The 19,150-nt window shown below is 44.6% G+C and overlaps 1 long non-coding RNA gene across 1 annotated transcript; it reads left to right on the top strand.

Annotated features, from left to right (window-relative positions):
• Positions 1 to 7,208: 7,208 nt before the first annotated feature.
• Positions 7,209 to 18,105, top strand: LOC137210543 (uncharacterized). Its single transcript, XR_010936604.1, has 2 exons — positions 7,209 to 10,342; positions 12,352 to 18,105. It is a non-coding gene; the product is annotated as an uncharacterized lncRNA (long non-coding RNA).
• The last annotated feature ends 1,045 nt before the right edge of the window (positions 18,106 to 19,150 follow it).

Here is a 19,150-nt window from a genome sequence, read left to right as displayed (position 1 = left end):
TTTTCTGTCTCAGAGAATTTGCCTATTCTAAGTACGTCATATAAGTGAGGTCATACAACATTTGCCCTTTATGTCCTGGCTTATTTCACTTAGCATAATGTCCTCAAGGTTCATCCGTGTTGTAGCAGGTGTCAGGACAACATTCTTTCTTTACAGCTGAATAATAACTGCACTGTTTGTAGATACCATGTTTTGTTTACCCATCATTTGTTGATAGATTACTTGGGTGTTTCTGCCTGTTGATTATTGTGCATAATGCTGCTATGAACATTGGTATACAGATCTGTACTTGTACTTTCCCTACTTTCAGTACTTTGGGGTATAATCCTAGGAGTAAAACTGCTGGATCATATGGTAATTCTATGTTTAAATTTCTGAAGAATGGCCACACTTTTCCACAATGGCAGTACTATGTTATATCCCCACTAGCAATTCACGAAGTTTCCAGATTCTCTACATTCTTGTCAATACTTGTTATTTTTCCATTATTTTGTTCATAGTCATCCTAATGGGTGTGAAGTGGTAACTCACTGTGGTTTCGTTTTGCATTTCCATGATGACTAATGATATTGAGCATCTTTTCATGTGCTTTTTTTTTTTTTTAAATGGCTTTACAATCTGGCTTCAACCTTTTTTTTTTTTAATTTACTTATTTATGTTTGGCTGTGTTGGGTCTTCGTTTCTGTGCGAGGGCTTTCTCTAGTTGCGGCAAGCGGGGGCCACTCTTCATTGCGGTGCGTGGGCCTCTCACTGCTGTGGCCTCTCTTGTTGCAGAGCACAGGCTCCGGACGTGCAAGCTCAGCGGCCATGGCTCACGGGCCCAGTTGCTCCGTGGCATGTGGGATCCTCCCAGACCAGGGCTTGAACCCATGTCCCCTGCATCAGCAGGTGGACTCTCAACCACTGCGCCACCAGGGAAGCCCTCATTTGCTTTTTGACCATTTATTTCTGTGCCTTCTTTGGAGAAATGTCTATTCAAATCCCTTGTCCATTTTTGAATTGGGCTGTTTGTTTTTGTTGTTGAGGTGTAGGAGTTCATGTATTTTGCTTAGTAATCCTTTATCAGATATACTACTTGCAAATATTTTCTCATTCAGTGAGTTGTCTGTCTACTCTCTTGATAGTGTCCTTTGATGCGAGAAGGTTTTAATTTTTATGATGTTCAGTTTATCTATTTTTTCTCTTGTTGCCTGTGCTCAGGGTGTCATATCCAGGAACTCATTGCTAAATCCAAGATTATGAAGATTTGCCCCTACATTTTCTAAGGGATTTTATATTTTTAGGTATTATGTTTTAGTCTTTGATCTGTTTTGAGCTAATTTTTATATATGGTATAAGATAAGGGTCCAACTTTAAACTTTTCTGCGTGTGGTTATCCAGTTTTCCCTGTAACATTTTTGGAAGTCTTTTTTTTTTTCCCCCACTGAATGTGTTAGCTTAAGCTGCCATAACAAAATACCACAGACCAGGTGGCTTAAAAACCAGAAATTTATTTCTCACATTTCTGGAGACTAAGAAGTCCAAGATTGGGCTTCCCTGGTGGTGCAGTGATGAATAATCTGCCTGCCAATGCAGAGGACATGGGTTCGAGCCCTGGTCTGGGAAGATCCCACAGGCCACGGAGCAACTAAGCCCCTGCGCCACAACTAGTCAGCCTGTGCTCTAGAGCCTGCATGCCACAACTACTGAAGCCTGTGTGCCTAGAGCCTATGCTCCTCAACAAGAGAAACCACTGCAATGAGAAGCCTGCGCACCTCAACGAAGAGTAGCCCCTGCTCGCCACAGCTAAAAGAAAACCCTCGTGCAGCAACAAAGACCCAACACAGCCAAAAATAAATAAATTAATTAAATAAATTAAAAAAAAACAAACCAAGTCCAAGATCAAGGTGTTGGCTGATTCAACTCCTGGTGAGGATTCCTTTCCAGGCTTACAGTACAGCCGCCCCATTGTGTCCTCACTTGGTGGAGAAAGATCTCAGGTGTCACTTCCCTCTTCTTATCAGGGCACCAGTCCTATGGCATTAGGGCTCCACCCTATGACCTCATTTAACCTTTATCACCACAGGCCTTACCTCCAAATACAGTCACATTGGGGGTTAGAGCTTCAGCTTATGAATTTTGAGGGGACACAAACATTCAGTTCATAACAAATGGTCTTTGGCATCCTTGTCAAAAATCGATTGTACATGCAAGGGTTTATTTCTAGGCTCTATTCTCTTCCATTGGTTATATGTCCTTATGCCAGCATCACACTGTTTTGATTAGTGTAGCTTTGTAGTAAGTTTTGAAATCAGGAAGTGTATGTCCTCTAACTTATTAATTAATTAATTTGGCTGCACTGGGTGTTAGTTGTGGCATGTGGGATCTTTAGTTGGGCATGAGAATGCTTAGTTGTGGCATGTGGGATTGTGTTCCCTGACCAGGGATTGAAGCAGGGTCCTGTGCATTGGGAACACAGAGTCTTAAGTCCCTGGACCACTAGGGAAGTCCCTACCTGTTCTTTTTTAAGGTGGTTTTGGCTGTCCCTTGAGATTCCATATGAATTTTAGGATGGGTGTTTCTCTTTCTGCAAAAAAATGTCATTGGGATTTTGATAGGGATGGTAGTGAATCTGTAGATCGCGTTGGGTAGTATTCTGCCTCAGTTGGCATGATTAAGTGGGGTTTTTTCCTCATTTTATTAACGTGATGTATTACAATGGTTGATATTCATATGTTGACCCTTCTTGCATTTTGGGAATAAATCCTGCTTGGTCATCATGCATAATCCTTTTTAAATGGGGATTAAAAAAATTAATTAATTTGGCTGCGCCAGGTCTTAGTTGTGGCATGCAGGATCTTTGTGACGGCATGCGCGATCTTCAGTTGTGGCGTGCGAACTCTTTTAGTTTTTATAAATTTTATTTATTTAGTTTTGGCTGCGTTGTGTCTTTGTTGCTGCGTGCGGGCATTCTGTTGTTGCTGCGAGCAGGGGCTACTCTTCCTTGCGGTGCGCAGACTTCTCATTGCGGTGGCTTCTCTTGTTGTGGAGCACGGGCTCTAGGCACGTGGACTTCAGTAGTTGTGGCACGTGGGCTCAGTCGTTGTGGCTCACGGGCTCTAGCGTGCAGACTCAGTAGTTGTGGTGCATGGGCTTAGTTGCTCCACGGCATGTGGGATCTTCCCGGACCAGGGCTCGAACCTGTGTACCTTGCATTGGCAGGCAGATTCTCAACCACTGTGCCACCAGGGAAGCCCGCGTGTGAACTCTTAATTACGGCCTGTGGGATCTAGTTCCCTGACCAAGGATGGAACCCAGGCCCCCTCCATCGGGAGTGTGGAGTCTTAGCCACTGGACCACCAGGGAAGTCCCCATGCATAGTCCTTTTAATATGTTGAGTTTGGTTTTCTAGTATTTTGTTGAGGATCTTTGCATGAATACTCATAAGGGTATTGGTCCATAGTTTTTCGTCTTTGTCTCTCATTGATATCATGGTAATGCTAGACTCATAGGATAAGTTAGGAAGTATTACTTCCTCTTCAGTTTTTGGGAAGAGTTTGAGAAGGGTTGGTGTTTATTCTTTTTTAAATGTTCTGTAGACTTGAAACCCTCTCTGTTGGGCTTTTCCTTGATATCCTTATATCTAAAGAGAGTCTCTTGTAGACAGCATGTAGTTGAATCTTGGCTTTTTTTAAAAAATTTTATTTATTTTTGGCTGCGTTGGGTCTTCATAGCTGCACGCAGGCTTTCTCTAATTGCGGTGAGTGGGGGCTACTCTTTGTTGTGGTGCGCGGGCTTCTCATTGTGGTGGCTCCTCTTGTTGCAGGTGGCTTCTCTTGTTGCAGAGCATGGGCTCTAGGCACATGGGCTTCAGTAGTTGTGGCACACGGGCTCAGCAGTTGTGATGTGCGGGCTCTGGAGCGCAAGCTCAGTAGTTGTGGTGCATGGGCTTACTTGCTCCGCGGCATGTGGGATCTTCCCGGACCAGGGCTCGAACCTGTGTCCCCTGCATTGGCAGGTGGATTCTTAACCACTGTGCCACCAGGGAAGTCCTTAGTTGATTTTTTTTTTTTTGTAGTGTACCATTTTAATTCCCTTCTTTACTTTTCTGTATATTTTTTAGCTATTTTCTTAGTCTTTACTTTGGGGATTACATTAAAAGCTGATAACAACTTAGTTGGAATAATACTGACTTAGTTTAGTAGTGTAAACACACTCTACATCTCTGTCCCCCCTTTATGTTGTTATTGTCACAGGTCACATCTTTGTATGACACACTACGATTATTGTCATGCATTTGCCTATTAAATCATGTAGGAAAAGGAGACGTTACAAGCTGTAACAAAAGTATAGTAATACTAGCTTTTTATATTTACCTATGCAGTTCCTTTTACTAGTGTTCTTTATTTTTTCTTGTGGCATTGAGTTACTATCTAATACCCTTTTATTTCACTGTACATGAGGAGCCATTCTTCAGTTGCTGCTTTCAGAATTGTCTCCATCTTTGGGTTTTGACAACTTGACTCTAATTTGTTTCACTGTGGACCTCTGTTTATCCTGTTTGGCATTGGACGTGCATATTCACATCTCAGATTTCAGAAGTTCCTGTCCATTATTTCTTCAGATATCTTTTCTGCCCCTTTCTCTTCTTTCTAGGAGTCCTGTAATGTGTATGTTGGTACATTTGATAGTGTTTCATAGGTTTCTTGGATCTGTTCATTTTTCTTCATTTTTTTCTTTCTGCTCCTTATACTGGGTAATTCTAATTGTCATTTTTTTTTCTTCACATCTTTATTGGAGTATAAATGCTTTACAGTGTTCTGTTAGTTTCTGCGGTATAACAAAGTGAATCAGCTATATGCATACATATATCCCCATATCCCCTCCCTCTTGAGCCTCCCTCCCACCCTCCCTATCCCACCCCTCTAGGTCATCACAAGTTGATCTCCTTGTGCTATGCAGCAGCTTCCCACTAGCCGTTCATTTTACATTTGGTAGTGTATATATGTCAGTGCTACTCTCTCACTTCATCCCAGCTTCCTCTTTCCCACCGTGCCCTCAAGTCCATTCTCTACATCTGTGTCTTTATTCCTGCGCTGCTACTAGGCTCATCAGTACTGGTTTTTAAAATTCCATATATATGCATTAGCATACGGTATTTGTTTTCCTCTTTCTGACTTACTTCACTCTGTATGACAGATTCTAAGTCCATCCACCTCACTACAAATAACTAAATTTCGTTCCTTTTTATGGCTGAGTAATATTCCATTGTATATATGTGCCACATCTTCTTTATCCATTCATCTGTTTTTTTGTTTTTATTTTAATTTTTATTTTATTTATTTATTTTTGGCTGCATTGGGTTTTCATTGTGGTGTGCGGGTTTCTCATTGCGGTGGCTTCTCGTTGCAGAGCATGGGCTCTAGAGTGCAGGCTCAGTAGTTGTGGCACATGGGGTCAGTAGTTGTGGCTCATCAGCTCTAGAGCGCAGGCTCAGTAGTTGTGGTGCGCGGGCTTAGTTGCTCCGCGGCATGTGGGATCTTCCCGGACTAGGGCTCAAACCCGTGTCCCCTGCATTGGCAGGTGGATTCTTAACCACTGCACCACCAGGGAAGCCTATGGCAGGTGGATTCTTAGCCACTGCCCCACCAGGGAAGTCCTCCCATAGGTTTTGGATTGTCGTGTTTTTGTTGTCACTTGTTTCTAGGTATTTTTAAATTTCTTCTTTGATTTCTTCAGTGATACCTTGGTTATTTAACAGTACACTGTTTAGCCTCCATGTATTTGTGTTTTTTACAGTTTTTTTTCCTGTAATTGATTTCTAATCTCATAGTGTTGTGGTGGGTAAAGATGCTTGATATAATTTCAATTTTCAGAAATTTTCCAGGACTTGATTTGTGACCCAAGATGTGACCTCTTCTGGAGAACATTCTGTGTGCACTTGAGAAGAAGTATATTCTACCACTTTCGGGTGGAATGTCCTAAAAATATCAATTAAGTCTGTCTGGTTGTTTGTGTCATTTAAAGCTTATGTTTTCCTTATTTATTTTCTGTGTGGATGATCTGTCTATTGGTGTAAGTGGGGTGTTAGAGTCCCCCACTATTATTGTGTTACTGTCGATTTTTCCTTTCATGGCTGCTAGCATTTGCCTTATGTATTGAGGTACTCCTATGTTGGGGGCATACATTTAAAAAAATTTTTGTTTATTTATTTTTGGCTGCATTGCATAAATACAATTGTTATGTTTTCATTTTGAATTGATCCCTTGATCATTATGTAGTGTCCTTCCTTATCTCTTGTAACAGTCTTTATTTTAAAGTCTATTTTATCTGATATGAGTATTGCTACTCCGGCTTTCTTGTGATTTCCATTTGCATAGAGTATCTTTTTCCATCCCCTCACTTTCAGTCTGTATGTTTCCCTAGGTCTGAAGTGGGTCTCTTGTAGACAGCATATATACAGATCTTGTTTTTGTATCTATTCAGCCAGTCTGTGTCTTTTGGTTGGAGCATTTACTCAGTTTACATTCAAGGTGGTTATTGATCTGTGTGTTCCTATTACCATTTTCTTAATTGATTTGGGTTTGTTTTTGTGGGTCTTTTTCTTCTCCTGTGTTTCCTGCTTAGAGAAGTTCCTTTAGCATTTGTTGTAAAGCTAGTTTGGTCGTGCTGAACTCTCATAGCTTTTGCTTGTCTGTAAAGCTTTTGATTTCTCTGTCGAATCTTAATGAAGTCCTTGCTGGGTAGAGTAATGTTGGTTGTAGGTTTTTCCCTCTCATCATTTTAAATAGGTCCTGCCATTCCCTTCTGGCTTGCAGTTTCTCTGAAAGATCAGCTGTTAACCTTATGGGGATTCCCTTGTATGTTATTTGTTGCTTTTCCCTTGCTGCTTTTAATATTTTTTCTTTGTATTTATTTATTTATTTATTTTATTATTTTTTCTGCAGTACACGGGCCTCTCACCGTTGCGGCCTCTCCCGTTGCGGAGCACAGGCTCCGGATGCGCAGGCTCAGCGGCCATGGCTCATGGGCCCAGCCTCTCCGTGGCATGTGGGATCCTCCCGGACCGGGGCATGAACCCATGTCCCCTGCATCGGCAGGCGAACTCCCAACCACTGCGCCACCAGGGAAGCCCCTGTATTTAATTTTTGATAGTTTGATTAATATGCGTCTCGGCGTGTGTCTCTTCGGGTTTATCCTGTATGGGACTCTCTGTACTTCCTGGACTTGATTGACTATTTCCTTTCCCATATTAGGGAAGTTTTAAACTATAATCTCTTCAAAGATTTTCTCAGACCCTTTCTTTTTCTTCTCTTCTTCTGGGACCCCTGTAGTTAAAATGTTGTTGAGTTTAATGTTGTCCCTGGGGTCTCTGAGATGTCTTCAATTGTTTTCATTCTTTTTTTCTTCATTTTGCTCCCCGGCAGTTATTTCCACCATTTTATCTTTCAGCTCACTTATCCAGTCTTCTGCCTTAGTTATTCTCCTATTGATTCCTTCTGGAGTATTTTTTTAAATATATATATATATTTTTGTTTGTTTGTTTGTTTGTTTTGTTTTGTTTTGTTTGTGGTACGCGGGCCTCTCACTGTTGTGGCCTCTCCTGTTGTGGAGCACAGGCTCCGGACGCGCAGGCTCAGCGGCCATGGCTCACGGGCCCAGCCACTCCGCAGCATGTGGGATCTTCCTGGACCGGGTCACGAACCCGTGTCCCCTGCATCGACAGGCGGACTATCAACCACTGCACCACCAGGGAAGCCCTTTAATATATTTTTTGTAATATATTTTTTTAATTTTATTTTTGGCTGTGTTGGTTTTTTGTTGCTGCACACGGGCTTTCTCTAGTTGCGGTGAGCGGGGGCTACTCTCGTTGCAGTGCGCGGTGCTTCTCACTGCAGTGGCTTTTCTCATGGAGCATGGGCTCTAGGTGCGCGGGGTTCAGTAGTTGCAGCACGCGGGCTCAGTAGTTGTGGCTCACGGGCTCTAGAGCACAGGCTCAGTAGTTGTGGCACACAGACTTAGTTGCTCCGCGGCATGTGGGATCTTCCTGGACCAGGGCTCAAACCCGTGTCCCATGCATTGGCAGCCAGATTCTCAACCACTGCACCACCAGGGAAGCCCCTTCTAGAGTATTTATAATTTCAGTAATTGTGTTGTTCATCACTGTTTGTTTGCTCTTTAGTTCTTATAGATCCTTGTTAAACGTTTCTTGTATTTTCTCCATTCTGTTCCCGTTATTTTGGATCATCTTTACTATCATTACTCTGAATTATTTTGCAGGTAGGTTGCCTATTTCGTTTTCATTTATTTGGCCTTGTAGGTTTTTACCTTTCTCCTTCGTCTGTAACATATTTTTTTTTGTTTGTTTGTTTTTTGAGGGATGGGGCTGTGTTCCTGTCTTACTGGTTGTTTGGCCTGAGGCATCCAGCCCTGGAGTTTGCAGGCAGTTGGGTAGAGCCGGGTCTTGGTACCGAGATGAAGACCTCCGGGAGGCCTCACTCTGATTGATATTCCCTGGGGTCTGAGGTACTCTGTTAGTCCAGCAGTTTGGACTCGGAGCTCCCACCACAGGAGCTTGGGCCCGACCTGGGCACCAAGATCCCGCAAGCTGCGTGGCACGGCAAAGAAAAAAAGAAAAGAAAAAAAGGAGCAGTACAATAACAAAGAATAAAAAATAAAATAAAATTAGAAAGATAGAATTACGGAAAATAAAAATATAGTTGAGGGCTTCCCTGGTGGTGCAGTGGTTGAGAGTCCGCCTGCCAATGCAGGGGACACGGGTTTGCGCCCCGGTCTGGGAAGATCCCACATGCCACGGAGTGGCTGGGCCCGTGAGCCATGGCCGCTGAGCCTGTGCGTCCGCAGACTGTGCTCCACAATGGGAGAGGCCACAACAGTGAGAGGCCCGCGCACTGCAAAAAAAAAAAAAAAAAAAAAAAAAAAAATATATATATATATATATATATACACACATATAGTTGAAACAACTGCAACAAGATAGAACAACCACAACAGAAAAAAGAAAAAAAAAGCCAAAAACCAAAAAACCAGTTGTCTTATCTTCAAGTTCATTGATCTTCCCTCTGCTGCTCAGATCTGCTCTTGAACCCTCCAGTGAGTTTTTCATTTCAGTATTGTACATTTCAGTCCCACAGTTTCTGCTTGGTACATTCTGAGCATCATTTGATGCCGACTCTGTATTGTAAGTCCCCCACCCCTTGGGGTTGCTGCATCTTGCTTGTTGAGGGTTGGAGCCACCTGTGACTTTTCCTTACTTTTTCAAAGTGTAATCCCTGAAGTTTCTGTTTAACTTTCCATGTGGTCAGCCAGTGACCTAACAAAGATTTCCTTAAATATCTAGTTCCCAAAAGGGGAAGAAACAAGTATCTTTTTAATTCCCCCTGGAAGCCACTTTTACCCATTTGAAACCAGTGTTTAAAACAATGACAGCCAATGGGCTTCCCTGGTGGCACAGTGGTTGGGAGTCTGCCTGCCAACGCAGGGGACACGGGTTCGAGCCCTGGTCCAGGAGGATCCCACATGCCGTGGAGCAGCTGGGCCTGTGCGCCACAGCTGCTGAGCCTGTGCTCTGGAGCCTGTGAGCCACAACTGCTGAAGCCCATGCGCCTGGAGCCCGTGCTCCCCAACGAGAGAAGCCACTGCAATGAGAAACCCGTGCGCCGCAACAAAGAGTAGCCCCCACTCACCACAACTAGAGAAAGACAGTGTGCAGCAACGAAGACCCAGTGCAGCCAAAAATAAATAAATAAATTTATAAAAAACAAAACAAAAACAATGACAGCCAAACCTGTGCCAGCCCCGCAGTGGTCAAAAGCAGCAATCAACCGGCAGAACACAGTTCTCGTGCTTGGAGGATGGTGGCCTTATTGCCTGTCCTTCCTCCAGCAAAGCTGTGTCAGAAACGCAGGCCAGCATCCACATGGCTGTGTGCCACGGGCCAGGTGATGGGTGTGCTAGGTGCCGGCCAGCTGTGGATTCACTAGAATTTGCTGAAATTCCCTACCCTCTTCGTCAAGCTCGCTCCTGGATGCTGCAAGCGTCTGACTAGACTTGAGTTCCAGAATAGTTACTTTAGAGTTCCTGCCAGCTCAGTGGTCCTTTAGGTGGAGGGACAGAGTCCTGGAGCTTCCTACTCTGCCACCTTCCAGGACATCACTCCCTGATAACTGCCTTTGTAACAGTAACGAAATGTCTACCTAATTAACATTTTAGTTTTATAAAACTTATCATTTGGACATATATTATTCCACAGTGCCTACTTCAGGCCTTTAACTTTTTCTTTTAAATTGTGTCTTTAGCACACATTCCTAGGAACAGGATAAACGTTTCAAAGGACACTGATGTAAGTACGCAAATGCTTTCCAGAGTGGTTGTGCCCAATACATAATGTCACCAGCACTGAATCCCTGGAAAACTCTGCCTGCCTGTCAGGGTGCAAAGTTGAGCAGAGCACAGTCTGATTTCCACTCCACCTTCCCGCATGGACGTTGTGCTTTTAACCTCTGCTTGCAGATTAAACGGGCACGACCGTGCCCAGTGCTTCACTAACTGACTGATTACTCAGGAAACAGCATTTCTGTGTTTGGGTTTAAATGGGACCCTCCGCCCTGTCACTGCTTGTGGCCCAGATGATCTTTTGTTGGGTTGTCTAAGAACCCCTGCTCTGGGGGGGGGGGTCCCTTCCACTGGCGTGGATGTCCCCTGAGCCAGTGGCACCCGAGGGACTGTGGCCTACTTGAAGGGAGCCCCAAAGACCTGGGTTGGGGGGTAGGCTGGAGAGGCAGGGAGGGGCAGAGGGGCAGTGCAGTCTGAAGAAACATATTTAATGGTGAAGCGTACCTGGAAAAAGAAAGGTACGCTGTCGTTTTCATCGTGCGGAACCAGAGGACACAGTCTGACAGGTTTTCCTGGCTGTTTGGTTTTGGCTTAATAGGGCTGGTCACATGAGCTGGTGACACATTTTCACAGGGGCCAAGCGTCCAGCCGGTCTTGGGATGGGGAGGGAGCACGGGCAGAGGGACCCACTGGTTCTGGATGTTGGCACTGGGCCGTCTTGGGCGGCCGCCCCTGGGCACCTGGTCAGCTCACTCCTGTGCTGTGTCCTGTTGTCTCCTCAGCTCATGAGATCAGGAACCAATTTGTCAGCCTGCGTTTGCGGGTGACATCATCCCAGACCACAGGCTGCTTGTTAGATATTAATTGTTAACAGCTCTGGGCAGCTAGCAGTGAGTCAGATGAGCAGTTGGGGTCAGACAATCAGACAGTGAGGACCCTGGCCTGTTAGGGGAGGCTCAAGCGTCCCCGAGTAAAGAGGTCATGGCAGCCACCCTGAAGGTCATGGGGAGGCCAGGTGAGGTCATGCTCACGCGTGCATGTTTGGTGCTCACGTACTAGGTTTTGTGCCTGGCCCTGTGCACACCCTTGGGGCAAAGATCCAGAGAGGACATCACATCTGAGCCACAGGGCTGCTGGGAGCTGGACCTGGGCCCGCCCAGCCCTGTCCTTGGGTTGAGCCAGTCCATGGGTGCCCCCCGGGTGAATGGCCTCTCTGCTCTCCTGGAGTGGCTGGAGTGGCTGGAGGGGGCCGTGAGGCCTCTCATGCTTGCCTGGGGAATCGCCTGCCCCAACCTGTCCCAGTTTCCTACGTGGGTCTCGGGGTCCCCTGGGGTTGTAGAGTGTTCGGACGCCTCCTCGTGGGGGTGAGTGGCTCCCCTTAACCCCTGTGGTGGTTGCACCTGTCCAGAGTCCCGCAAACTCAGCACGTGGACCACACGGACTGAGGCCTGGGCTGGTCTTCCTGCAGTGACTTAATTCCACACTGACCCTGTGACAGAACCCCAGGCTCACAAAGGGAAGTGATTGGCCTGAGGTCACAGTAGTTGCAGGCAGGTCTGGGCTCCAACCCACTCTTTTTTTTTTGGCTGCGTTGGGTCTTCATTGCTGTGTGCGGTCTTTTTCTAGTTGTGGAGAGTGGGGCTACTCTTCATAATGGTGCGCGGGCTTCTCATTGTCGTGGCTTCTCTTGTGGAGCACGGGCTCTAGGCACGCGAGCTTCAGTAGTTGTGGCGCACGAGCTCAGTAGTTGTGGCGCACGAGCTCAGTAGTTGTGGCGCACAGGCTTAGTTGCTCCGTGGCATGTGGGATCTTCCTGGACCAGGGATAGAACCAGTGTCCCCTGCATTGGCGGGCGGATTCTTAACCAGTGCACCACCAGGGAAGTCCCTCCAACCCACTCTTAATCACCTTTGCAGAAAAGACTACCCTCACCTCAGGAGAGGGCTGGCCTCTGTCCTGGGCTCCTGGATGGTTGGAATGTCCTGCCTGAGAAGAGTTATCTTTGTTTACCTGCAGCCTTGGGCCATGCGAGGTGGTCTACACCAACAATGACCTATGGTGGAGTCCTTGGGCTGCACGGCATCAGCTCGACCTCTGGAGGGGCTGGAGCCTGAGGTTGGTCATGTAGGCAGCCAGCTGTCACCGGCCCCAGTAAGAGCTCTGGATGCCAAGGCTCAGGTGAGCTTCCCTGTTGCCATACCTGTGCACTGTGTCCCACACCAGTGTCAGGAAAGTAATGCTGCCTGTGACTCTGCAGGGAGAGGACAACGGAAGCTCCACTTCTGGAACTTTCCCTGGATTCTGCCCCATGCAGCCTCTTGGCTGATTTGAATCTGTGTCTTTTCCCTGTAACACACTGTAACCATGTTATATCAGCTTTCAAGGTGAGTTCTTTGTGTCCATGTAGCAAGTTATTGAACCTGAGAGTGATCTTGGGGAGCCTGAAACCTGTGAGTGGTGTCAGAGGTGAGGGCAGTCTTGGGGACCCTGAAATGCACACCATCTCACTGGCGCTTCTCAGCTCAGGAACTTTTACACATGAAACTAAAAGTGTTCCCCAAACTTATCCAGATGGGCCAGAGACGAGACCCCAGTGCTGTCCCCACCACCGCTCCTCTGACTTTCCTCTGCCCCCGGGCAAGTCCGACTCCTGGGCCTCCACCTCCAGCCTCTCTGTGCACGAGTGGACTTCAGTGCACTAAGCTTCCAGACCTGTGGTCCAGGAGCGCCGCTGCCCCTCAGGGAGCCTCTGGGCTGCCTGGCACCTGCCAGCCACGTCCTGGTGCGCAGTCATCTTCCTCCAGAGGAGACGGTCACGCTATTGTGTCCCCATACCCGACACAGGTGGACTGTATTGTCACCGGCAATGCATTTTCCTATCCCTTTACAGCTCTGCATATCACAGCATAGCCTTCACTGATCGACTGGCAGGGGAGGCACGGTTTTGTTTGGAATGGGCACCCATGAGCCTTTCTCAGGCTCTCCTGGTTGGATTGCCCACTCGTGTGCAACGGCCTCTGATGTGTAGGAGACCCTTAAGCCAAAGTCACTGATCTTCCTCCACGCGTAAATGTGGGTTCCAGGCATTGCTTTTTTATTGGAAAATGTCAGATTATACACAGTACACCAAATTCTAGGTGGTCTAAAATATTTTCCAAATAATAGAAAATTTGAAGAGAACTAAGCATCAGATTTTTGGTAACTGTAAGAAGAAATAATATAAAGAGAAAGATTTAAATACATAAAATATAAAGACTTCGAACTAAAAAAGAAAAAATCCAAAGTAAGTGTGAATGCTGCTGACAAGTCAGAGGTGGGAGATAATGGCTGAGAATGGTGTCACCAGAGTGAGGGGGACCCCAAAGGTCATTCCAACCTCTGATGGGACTTCCAAAAAGGGCAGACTGCCCTTAGGGCCCAGCAGGTCACGTGCTACTCCTCCTTCTTGGAAAGGCAAGTGGCAAAAATGCACGTTCCAGGCTCCTTCCCAGGGAGAGGGGCGCTACAGCTCGCCACCCAGGTCAGTGCAGCTGAGAGCAAGAATGACAGAGGAAGTGCGCTTCCTTTGGCAAGGTGGGAAAGCAAACTATACATTTTGCAATGATTTCCCCGAAAACCCTAACTTACTTGGAAGATTTAGCAATCAGAATGATTTGCACTGTGTAACTCAAGTTGTCCTGTGATGTTTCCAAAAAAACATCCCTGTACATTGAAACTACCTGACCTCTTATTTTCATCTTGACTACAACATGACCATTTCTTTTTTTTTTTCCAACAGAGCATTACCTTTTTCTTCCCTTTTTAAAAAAACAATATATATTTTTAATTGAAATATAGTTGATTACCAATGTTGTGTTAATTTCTGCTGTGCAGCAATGTGATTCAGTTGTACATATATATATATATGTATATATTCTTTTCTAAAATATTCTTTTCCATTATGGTTTATCATATGATATTGAATATAATTCTCTGTGCTATACAGTAGGTCCTTGTTTATCCATTAAACATTAACATTATATATAAAAGCTTCCATCTGCTAACCTCAACCTCCCACTTCATCCCTCCCCAACCCCCTCCCCCTTGGCAACCAATAGTCTGTTCTCTATGTCCAAGATTCTGTTTCAAAAATAGGTTCATTTGTGTCATATTTTAGATTCTACATATAAGTGATGTCATATGGTATTTGTCTTTTTCTTTATGACTTACTTCACTTAGTATGATAATCTCTAGTTGCATCTATTGCTGCTGCTAATGGCATTATTTTGTTCTTTTTTATGGCAGAATAGTATTCCATTGTGTATAAATAGACCCCATCTTTATCCACTCATCTGTCAATGGACATTTAGGTTGCTTCCATGTCTTGGCTATTGTGAATAGTGCTGCTATGAGCATAGGGGTGCACGTATCTTTTTAGATTAGTTTTGTCTGTATATATTCCCAGGAGTAGGATTGCTGGATATGATAGTTCTATGTTTAGTTTTCTGAGGAATCTCCATGCTGTTCTCCATAGTGGTTGTACCAGTTTACATTCCCACCAGCAGTGTAGGAGGGTTCCCTTTTCTCCACACCCTCTCCAGTATTTGTTATTTGTAGACTTTTTAATGATGGCCATTCTGACTGGTGTGAGGTGGTACCTCATTGTAGTTTTGATTTGCATTTCTCTAATAATTGGCGATGTTGTGCATTTTATCACGTGGCTGTTGGCCATCTGTATTTCCTCTTTGAAGAAATGTTTGTTTAGGTTTTTCTGCCCACTTTTTAACTGGGTTGTTTTTTTTGTTGTTGTTGAGTTGTATGAGCTGTTTGTACATTTTAGAAATTAAGCCCTTGTCATTTGTTTGTAAACATTTTCTCCCACTCTGTACATTGTCTTTTTGTTTTGCTTATGGTTTCCTTTGCTGTGCAAAAGTTTGTAAGTTTGATTAGGTCCCATTTGTTTATTTTTGTTTTTATTTCTATTTCCTTGGGAGACTGCCTCAGGTACGATTTGTCAGGCAATGTTTTGCCTATGTACTCTTCCATGAGTTTTATGGTGTCATGTCTTATGTTTAAGACTTTAAGCCATTTTGAGTTTGTTTATGGTGAGAGTGTTCTAACTTCATTGATATACATGCATCCAACTTTCCCAACACCACTTGCTGAAGAGACTGTTTTTTTTTCTTTTACCATTGTATATTCTTGCCTCCTTTGTCAAAGATTAATTGACCATGGGTGTGTGGGCCTATTTCTGGGCTATTCTGTTCCATTGACTCATATGTTGGTTTTTGTGCCAATACCACAGTTTTGATTACTGTAGCTTTGTACTGAGTTGGCCAAAAAGTTCAGGTTTTTCCATAAGATGTTACAGAAAAACCCGAACGAACTTTTTGGCCAACCCAATAGTATTGTCTCAAATCTGGGACGGTTATGCTTCCTGCTTTATTCTTTTTTATAAATTTATTTATTAATTTATTTTTGGCTGCATTGGGTCTTCATTGCTGGAACTTGTGTCCCCTGCATTGGCAGACGGATTCTTAACCACTGCGCCACCAGGGAAGTCCCCTGCTTTGTTCTTTTTCCTCAGGATTTCTTTGGCAATTCTGGGTATTTTATAGTTCCATATGAATTTTAGGATTATCAGTTCTAGAAGTTTTCGTGTGGAGTCTTTAGGGTCTTCTACATATTTAGTTGGTGAAAAAGTGCCTTTGGCTTTTAAGTAAAAATAAAAGACACACTTTTAATTTTCACCAAGAATTTTATTGAACAACGTATTCACTCTTTTGTTCTACCTTCCGCCATTTTTCAGGCAACTTCATAATTCCATCTTCCCAAAACTTTTTTTAAAAAATATTTATTTATTTAATTTATTTACCTTTGGCTGTGTTGGGTCTTTGTTGCTGCATGTGGGCTTTCTCTAGTTGCGGCGAGCAGGGGCTACTCTTTGTTGTGGTGTGCAGGCTTCTCATTGTGGTGGCTTCTCTTGTTGCAGAGCACGGGCTCTAGGCGTGTGGGCTTCAGTGGTTGTGGAATGCAGGCTCAGTAGTGGCTCCCGGGCTCTAGAGCACAGGCTCACCAGTTGTGGTGCACGGGCCTAGTTGCTCCGCAGCATGCAGGACCTTCCCGGACCAGGGCTTGAACCGTGTCCCCTGCATTGGCAGGCGGATTCTTAACCACTGCGCCACCAGGGAAGCTCCCACAAAACTTTTTGAGCAAAGAACTGTTCCGGGTGCCTTTTACAGTCTTCCAGGGAGTTGAAATTTTTTCCATTAAGAGAATTTTGTAAAGACCTAAATAAATGGAAATCCAAAGGTGCAATGTCTGGTGAATATGGCGGATGAATCAGAACTCCCCAGCCAAGTTGTAGTAGTTTTTGCCTGGTCATCAAAGAAACTAGTGGTCTTGCATTATCCTGATGGAAGATTATGCGTTTTCTGTTCACTAATTCCAGATGCTTTTCAATGAGTGCTGCCTTCATTTGGTCTAATTGGGATCAGTACTTGTTGGAATTAATCGTTTGGTTTTCCGGAAGGAGCTCATAATAGAGGACTCCCTTCCAATCCATATACACAACATCACCTTCTTTGGATGAAGACTGGCCTTTGGTGTGGCTGGTGATGGTGCATTTCTCTTGCCCCACGATCTCTTCCATTTCACATTATTGTACAGTATCCACTTTTCAATCACCCATCACAATTTGTTTTAAAAATGGAACATTTTCATTATGTTTAAGTAGAGAATTGCATGGGAAATACAGTCAAGAAGGTTTTCTCTGCTTATGTGGAATGCAAACATCAAAGTGATGAACATAACCAAGCTGGTGCAAGTGATTTTCAACGCTTGATCTGGATATTTTGAGTACGTTGGCTATCTCCTGTGTGGTATAATATTGACTGCTCTCAATTAATGTTCTCTGTTTGATCGCTATCAACTTCAACTGGTCTACCCGACCACAGAGCATCATCCAGCGAGAAATCTCCAGTAAGACTTTGCAAACCACTTTTGACACGTTCGGTCCGTCACAGCACCTTCTCCATACACTGCACAAATCTTTTTTTGCATTTAGGTTGTGTTTTTACCTTTTTTGAAATAATAAAGCATAATATGCTGAAAATGTTGCTCTTTTTCTTCCATCTTCAATATTAAAATTCAAGAGTTTTGATACGTCTTTTTTTAAATGCATGCTGATATGACAGCTGTCACATACAGGCTAACGAAATTGTTTTTAATGAAGTTAAAGACAATTAAGTGCTACTGAGCCATCTTAAAGAAAGAGCCGAATGAACATTTTGGCCCACCCAGTAGTATTCAGATCATCTGCAAATGATGGCAACTTTACCTCTTCCCTTCCAATTTGGATGACTTTTATTTCTTTTTCTTGTCTGATTGCTGTGGCGAGGACTTCCAGTACTATGTTGAATAGAGGTGGTGAGAGTGGGCAGCATTGTCTTGGAACATGACTGTTTCTTACCCTGACTTCCACACGATTACGAATTGTGTCCTGAGTAGTGGTGGGCTCAGCTGAGTAGCACTGGGAGTCAGATGCCAGTCATGGACTGAGTCAAAAAGTTTGGTAGCTTCCCTGTGATCTCAGTTCCTCTCTCATGTTACACCTGAGTGATGTAAGCTCCTCTCAGCAGTGCCTGCAGAGAGGGGAAAACAAGCTTTCACCTGCATCAGTGATTGCTGTGGACCTAAGGATCAACACTCTAGGACTTCCCTGGTGGCACAGTGGTTAAGAATCCACCTGCCAATGCAGGGGACAAGGGTTCGAGCCCTGGTCTGGGAAGATCCCACATGCTGTGGAGCAACGAAGCCCGTGCGCCACAACTACTGAACCTGTGCTATAGAGCCCAAGAACTACAGCTGCTGAGCCCGTGTGCCACAACTAATGAAGGCCGTGCGCCTGGTGCCTGTGCTCTGCAATGAGAAGCCCGCACACCAGAACTAGAGAAAAGCACACGTGCAGCAACGAAGACACAACACAGCCAAAAAAAAAAAAAAAAGTGATCAACACTCTGGTCCTTGATTTTTCCTGAGAAGCTGATATGTTCTCAATAGAGAGAAAAAACTTTTAAAAATTATGAATAAACTAGATTACAGTATACGACAATGAATACTAGACTCTCTTGGAACTAGGAGTAAAAAATGAAAGAAAACCCTCAGTCATAGCAAAAGAAATATCAGAAAGATTAAACAAAAAGCTATTTGAGAGTTTTGTTTTAAAAGTATGTGCCAGGGGCTTCCCTGGTGGCGCAGTGGTTGAGAGTCCGCCTGCCGATGCAGGGGACACGGGTTCGTGCCCCGGTCCGGGAGGATCCCACATGCCGCAGAGCGGCTGGGCCCGTGAGCCATGGCCACTGAGCCTGTGCATCCGGAGCCTGTGCTCCGCAGCAGGAGAGGCCGCAGCAGTGAGAGGCCCGCATACCGCAAAAAAAAAAAAAAAAAGTATGTGCCGAAGAACTGTCTTTTTAGTAACAACACTATTTTTGGGAAACACCATAGTGTATAAAGAGGCACCCACGTGGTGTAGCAGCTGTAAGGTCTGGGCTCTGAGTGTGAAGAGGCCTCCTAAGCCTACATGGGCCCAGAAGCCCAAGACATCCCATGATTTCTGTGCACAGGTTTTGAGGAAAAGATCCATTTTTGAGTTGAATCTTCACTAATAAGTAAGTTAGGACCTCCCTTCTGATCTTGAAAAGTTAAAGGAGTAGATGAAGGGTTTTCTAAATTTACATAATTTCTCACTAATTAATCTTTAGAGTCCCGCCCCCCCACCCCCCTGCCACCCGGTTTTCATACAAAACAAGTGGTTCCACACACACAGGATTTTCAG

This window comes from Pseudorca crassidens, chromosome 17 (assembly GCF_039906515.1).
Source record: "Pseudorca crassidens isolate mPseCra1 chromosome 17, mPseCra1.hap1, whole genome shotgun sequence".
Classification (NCBI taxonomy): domain Eukaryota; kingdom Metazoa; phylum Chordata; class Mammalia; order Artiodactyla; family Delphinidae; genus Pseudorca; species Pseudorca crassidens.
This window is presented reverse-complemented; position numbering and strand designations above follow the sequence as displayed.